Below are 6137 nucleotides of genomic sequence, written 5' to 3' on the forward strand. Positions count from 1 at the left end.
AGGCTCCTCATGGAGGTGGTGCCCTGGGGTCTCAACAGGAACCCTCTATCCAATATGAATATACCACTCATCAGGCTGTTCAGCAAGATGGACTCCACCACTGAGTAGTTCAGCCCTTTGTGTTGCCTGCCCCTGCCCTTGCCTAGGAATCAGGTGCCTATCCCTCAGGCTTGGACCTTACCCAGCCTTGACCACCCCACTCTTCTGCCCTTCTGTGTCCTGGGTGGCCATTGGGGCCGTCCCGTGGAGGACTTCACCGGAGGGTGCCAGGTGCTAACTTGAGATCTGTAGCCAGCAGGTTGCCCACCTCACCTACCAGCTGGACATGTATTACAAACTGCTGATTCATGAAGGCTCATGTGGCCTTGGTTGTTTGTACATTCTCTCATCTCCAGCTGTCGGCCAAAACATAATTGTAGCTGTCACTTTGGCAGTGAGATGCTGCGATGTGTCCTAATACAACTGCCTCTGCTCCACAGCAGTGAGCTTTTAGGAGGTGGGAGGAATCTGCAGCTGCTCCTGTGGAGAGAGCTGTTCTGAAAAGTGGTCTGTGTGATGTTCACCCAGGTGCAGCCATGAAGGTAGTGTGAGCACCAGAGTAAGGCCCTGCATTTAAACAGGCACTGGCGTGCTTTCATCTGCAGCTATAGTAATGCAATTCTGATGACATCAATTAATAAGAGAGACACTGCCATTGAAATGAGGCATTTTGAGCATCTGTAAGAGCTTGGAAAACACTGTTAGATGTATATGCAAATTGGACTCCAGTGTTCATGGGATGAATGAATGGTTAAAACACTGAGGTCCAGGGATGCCTGGGTGGCTTAGTCAGTTAAGCGTCCGACTTCGGCTCAGGTCATGATCTCATGGTTCGTGGGTTCCAGCCCTGCGTCAGGCTCTCTGCTGACAGCTTAGAGCCTGGAGCTTGCTTCAGATTCTGTGTCTCCCTCTCTCTCTGCCCCTCCCTGGCTCGCACTCTGTCTCTCTCTCTCTCAAAAATAAATAAACATTAAAAAACAAAAACAAAAAACACTGAGGTCCATGGTTTAGGGAGATGATGCCAGAGATATAGCTGGGGCCAGATTGGAAAGCAAGGGACCTGAAGGCCAGGCCATGGAGGTTGGACTTTATAAAGCAGGCAAAAGGGAGCCACTGAAGGACTTAAGGCAGAGAGTGATGTAGTCAGACGACAGTGGGAGTCTGGGCTCAAACACCCCTAAGTAGTAGCAATAAGGGTAAGACTCTCCCTCTGTATAACGTAGGTATGCTTGGGAAAGTTTCTGGAGCAGCTGGAGCACTGGCTCCTGGATTCAGGGGTGGCTGTGACTTCATGCTTAGTGGGTAAGTGTCGGAAAGGCCAGCCCTAGTCAGGCCAGTTAAGTGTGCAGTCAGTAAGGGGACATACAGGGCTCATGCCATGTCCTTTTTCCTCAGTCCTTCCAGGCCAGAGTTCATTAAGGAAGCGCTTGTGTGCTGATGTGCTAAATTCAAGAAACTGCAGACACTTATGCCAAAGGTCAGGGGAGCCTCCTGGGGCTGAGAGATGGTTCCACTGCCTGTGGGTATTGTCTCCCCTATCGTGCATACACACTTAGAAAACAGCAGATATATATCCAAGTTTGGTTGATGGAGCCCTTCCTAGAAGAAAGGTTTTATTCTCTTGTGCTTAAATAAATACCAGTTTAAAGGATGGTTTCATGAAGACAGAAAAATATGAAGCATTGGGACCATGACCAATGGGTGAGCCACCCACGATGATGGAAGCCAGAGCATATCTGGACCATCGTGTAAGTCAAGAGGAAAACAGGATTCAGGGGACAGAAATTTTGTGTCCCCTTCTCAGAAGGGGATTGTTTTGCAAGCAGGGGTTTGGCAGTGATTCTCGCCTTTCAGCTGTAAGCTGGCGAGGGCAAGATGCCTCTCAGGTTGTCAGGGAAAGAAAGGCAGGAGGAAGAAATTCCATTCTGGCATGATCTTCCATCCTTGTTCCCTGAACTGTGCTACCAGGGGGGCAGGAGGGAGGAGAAGTGGCAGGTGTGGAACAGTGAGGAAGTCTCCTTACCTGAGCAGCTCCTGACACAGGTGGCTATGGTAGTGGGTGCCTGGAACCCGTTTGCCTAAGGTCGGAGCCTGAACCTTATCCTCTTCCCTGATGGCAGGCAGCGCATCATAACCACCTCTGGCTACCCTTGGCTGGCTTGTAGCAATATGCCCAGATGTAGTTTTACCCTATTTCGTTTGCTTTTTCTTCTTTTTAAATCTATTTTGAGAGAGAGGAGGGGCAGAGAGAAAGGGAGAGAAAGAATCCCAAGCAGGCTCTGTGATGTCAGTCTGACGTGGGGCTCAATCTCATGAACTGTGAGCTCATGACCTGAGGCGAGATCCAGAGTCAGATGCTTAACCGACTGAGCCACCTAGGCAGCCTTCCAGTGAAATTCTTTTAATGTGGGACTGGAACTCAGGACCTTAAGACCAAGAGTCACATGCTCTAACCACCTGAGCCAGCCAGGCACTCCTTCACAATAAATTTTTAAAAAGTATGCAGTAATGCCTCTCCTCAAATATAAAATGAATGTGTGTTGAAGATTTAACTTAATTCATCAGTTAATAAGAGAAGCACTCAAATATCACAACTAATCCAAACATTTATTTATTATTTTTGAGAGAGAGCACAAGCAGGGGAGGGGCAGGGAGAGAGGATCAGAAGCAGCCTCTGCAATGACAGCAGAAAGCCTGATGCGGGACTTGAACTCACAAACCGCAAGATCTTGACTGAACCACCCCGGTGCTCCCATCACAACGAATTCAAAGGAGAACTCAAAATATCACTCATGGTTGTCAGATAAGGGATGCTGAAATGATTTTAGAAACGGGTGCAAAACTAGTCAGTGCCCACAAGGCAACAGTTGGTGGTCCTCAGCCAGCCACAGTCTGTGTTTCTGAGAACAGGAATTACATTACTCTCAAACTTCTACAACTTCACTTCCATCTTTAGAGATGAGAACTGGCTACTCAAAGACAACAGAAGGCAGAGAGAACCTAGGTGGGTTAGTTACTCGGGACGCCCACTAAATTTCAAGATCTTTCATAGTTCCCTCCACTTGCAATTGGCTCCCTACCTACATCCATCCTAGGATTTCCTCTGCTCATCACCTCTGCTGCCCTGTTTGTATCAGCTCACCCAATGGCTTTCCCCATGTTCCAAGTGATGAACCTGGGAAAACCAGCTATCACCTGGGCTGAGCTGCTGACTGTTCCCCAGGCTCCAACTCTGCTTCTATGGTGGTGGGCCTTGGAGGTGTCAGCCAGGCCATCTCAGGGCTGGTAGTCACATTGGGCCTAGTGTGGGTAGTCACATTAAAAAATGGTTAAGGTTTTGTGGAAAAAGATCAGATTAGAAATGCAGAGAGAGGGGCGCCTGGGTGGCGCAGTCGGTTAAGCGTCCGACTTCAGCCAGGTCACGATCTCGTGGTCCGTGAGTTCGAGCCCCGCGTCGGGCTCTGGGCTGATAGCTCAGAGCCTGGAGCCTGTTTCCGATTCTGTGTCTCCCTCTCTCTCTGTCCCTCCCCCGTTCATGCTCTGTCTCTCTCTGTCCCAAAAATAAATAAACGTTGAAAAAAAATGCAGAGAGAAAAGACCTATGGTCCAGCACAAAAGACAAAGTGTTTGTGTAATGACCATTGAGTTCCTGGGATGATTTTCTGCATTTGGATTCTGTGAGAATCCTCCTTTATACTTGGGTGGGTGTCTATTCCAATAATTTCCTATCTAAGAGAATAGCTGACATGCAAGCTGTATTATGACCGAGGGGCGTGGGGTGGTGTCTGAGGGTTTCCCACAGAGCCCACCATTTGTGTTGGCACCATGGAGCATTGTATCAGCCCCAAATGGCGGGGGACAGAGTGGTCCATCATACGATGGAAAAGAACAAATATTTAACTCACCTTGCACCCTTGGACAATCACCTCACCTCCTAAGAACAAGTTTTCTTTTTAAGTTTATTTATTTATTTAGTGATCTGTATATCCAATATGGGGTTCGAACTCAATGACCCTGAGATCAAGAGTCTCATGCTTTTCTGACTGAGGCAGCCAGACACCCCATTAACAAGTTTTCTTATCTTAAAAATGGGAGACAATGCTCCTTTCTGGCTTGCCTCCCAGGGCTGCTATAAGGTTCCTGTGAGAGGCATGGCTATGAGCCTACTGCCAAGGCCAGTCATGTGGTGGGAACTGAGCCCACAGCTCTGGCAGGATAGGAGAGTTTGGTCCCTCTGTGTAAAGTGCTTTGGGAGAAGAGGTTTTGTGCAAATGGGCAGTCATGATTAATTGATGGGGAGGCTCTTAGGCAAAGGATCAGATTTCATAAATATATATATATGTGTATATATATATGTGTATATACATATATATGTATGTATGTATATATATATATATATATATATATATATATGTATGTATATGCACACACACACACACACACACACCCCTTGGCTATCCTGAAAAAGAAATGTTCATTCATGGTAAGGCAAGCATATCTAAATGAAGATTTTCCATACCTTCAACAGGTACCTTCTCACAATCTTCATTCATTCAATGAGCACCTATTGTGTATTGAGCACCTACTGTGCTCTGATAAGCACTACTGATAAGCACTGTCCCAGGCACTGACATACCAAGATAAAGAGTTAGTTCCTCCCTTTATGGTCCTGGGAGGCCAACATACAAAAAGATTTACCAAGGAAAGTAATAAGCACAGACAGAGGATATTCTAACAGTACCAAGGAGGGGCACCCACCCAAAACCCCAGTGGCTTCAGGGACCCTCAGAGCATGTACAGAGTAAAGTCAGGCGTTGCTGGGGTGCCAAGGGAGGTGAGAGGCTGGCTGAAGTGAGCAGTGGGGCCAGTCACGTGGGGACTTGGGGGCCTCAGAGGAAATTCTGTGCCTGAGAAAGTGAGTGTTATGGTCAGATTTGTATTGTAGAACAGTCCCTCTGGCTGCCCACGGAGCACACGTTGGAGGGGAACATTCTAGAGGCATAAGACCTATTAAGAGATGATTACAGGCATCCAAACAAGAAGCAATGACCTGAGAAAAGGAGTGCAGGGAACTGACTCAAGAAATGTTTGGGCCAGCATTTAACTAGAGAAAAGAGACAGCAATGACCTTCAGGTGTGGTTAGGGTGGTGCCATGATAGGAGAAAGAAACCACAGGAGGAGAAGTAGGTCTGGGTGGGGGTAGGGGGCTGAGCGATGAGGATTCAATTTGAGACATGGTGAGTATGAAAGACCTGTGCACATCCAGGTGGGAGCATCCAGGAGGAAGATGGATACACAGGTCTGAAGCCTAGGAAGCAGTTTGGGCTGGGAAGCTAGGGTGACTGCAAGCACAGAGAGGCTTCTGAGACTGTGGCGGAGAGGAGAGAGCAAGACAAGTGGAGGGGGCACCATGCCCTTTGGCCCTAAAATGCTCTCCTGCTGAGAATGAGGGTGGGAGGAGGGGATAAGGGCAAAGAGGAGGTATTTGGAACCCTTGTTATGGGAAATAGGAGAGAATCTGACCCAGACCTGGCAATACATCACTGTACTGCCTTTGGAGGTGATGAATCTGCTTTGACACTGATCTGTCGCCCTCAAGGTTTTCTCCAGGATCTAAAAGCCAAGAAGTCAGGCTGGCCTATAGTACCTGGGCTGCAGTCTTGCTGAGGTTGTGGCAGAAGGAAATAAGAGGTGTGGAGCAGAGGGGTGCCTGAGTGGCTCACAGACTCAGGTCATGATCTCACGGTTTGTGAGTTTGAGTCCCACATTGGGCTCTGTGCTGACAGCTCAGATTCTGTGTCTCCCTCTCTCTCTGCCTCTTCCCTGCTCATTTTCTCTCTCTCTCTCTCTCTCTCTCTCTCTCTCTCTCTCTCTTTCTCTTTCTCTCTCCCTCAAAAATAAATAAACATTAAAAAAAGAAGTATGGAGCAGAGGCAGCTAACTGTTCACCAAACACAGTCATCCTCTGCCCTTCTATAGAATAAAGTTGAGGATAAGAAAGAGTCAGCACAGACTACATTTCCCAACACATCCGTTGCATCTGAGAGGAGTCAAGTGACTTGTTCTTGGCAATAGAATGTTGATCAGGGATGACATG

This window comes from Prionailurus viverrinus, chromosome A1 (assembly GCF_022837055.1).
Source record: "Prionailurus viverrinus isolate Anna chromosome A1, UM_Priviv_1.0, whole genome shotgun sequence".
Classification (NCBI taxonomy): domain Eukaryota; kingdom Metazoa; phylum Chordata; class Mammalia; order Carnivora; family Felidae; genus Prionailurus; species Prionailurus viverrinus.